Source organism: Buceros rhinoceros, unplaced genomic scaffold, assembly GCF_000710305.1.
Source record: "Buceros rhinoceros silvestris isolate BGI_N320 unplaced genomic scaffold, ASM71030v1 scaffold23385, whole genome shotgun sequence".
Classification (NCBI taxonomy): domain Eukaryota; kingdom Metazoa; phylum Chordata; class Aves; order Bucerotiformes; family Bucerotidae; genus Buceros; species Buceros rhinoceros.
In genome coordinates, this window is record NW_010414917.1 from 41,393 (window position 1) to 41,763 (window position 371).

The 371-nt window shown below is 62.8% G+C and overlaps 1 protein-coding gene across 1 annotated transcript in view; it reads left to right on the top strand.

Annotated features, from left to right (window-relative positions):
• The window catches only part of HRAS (Harvey rat sarcoma viral oncogene homolog), a 20,941-nt gene extending 20,570 nt beyond the window's left edge, over positions 1-371 (top strand). Inside the window, exon 6 of the mRNA XM_010137256.1 lies at positions 176-371. The gene's annotated coding sequence lies outside the window, so the exon portion shown is untranslated. The remainder of the gene's footprint in view (positions 1-175) is intronic.

Sequence of the window (371 nt, forward strand, 5' to 3'; positions counted from 1 at the left end):
CCAGCGCTCCCCAGAGCACACGTTTCCTCCAGCACACATGCGGAACCAGCTCCTGTGCAGCCCTTGGTGCGCCCGCTGTGGGCACTGGCAGGGTCACCCCACAGGGTGAGGGGTGGGTGATGGGAACAGCCCCCCGCCTCTGACGGTGCTAACGAGCATCCTCTTCTGGTTTCAGCTGACTGGACCGTGTCTTGGAGAGGTTCCCACTGTGCAGAGCGCGAGGAAAGAGGTGAAGCGAAGGAAGCAGCGAACGGATTCAGGGGAGGAATGTAGAGGGAGGGGGAGAGGAAGAGGAGGAGGAGGAGGAAGAGGACAGGGGGAGCGTGAGCCCCTCCAAGGACTATCTCGCACTTCACCCACGCCTGCGGCAA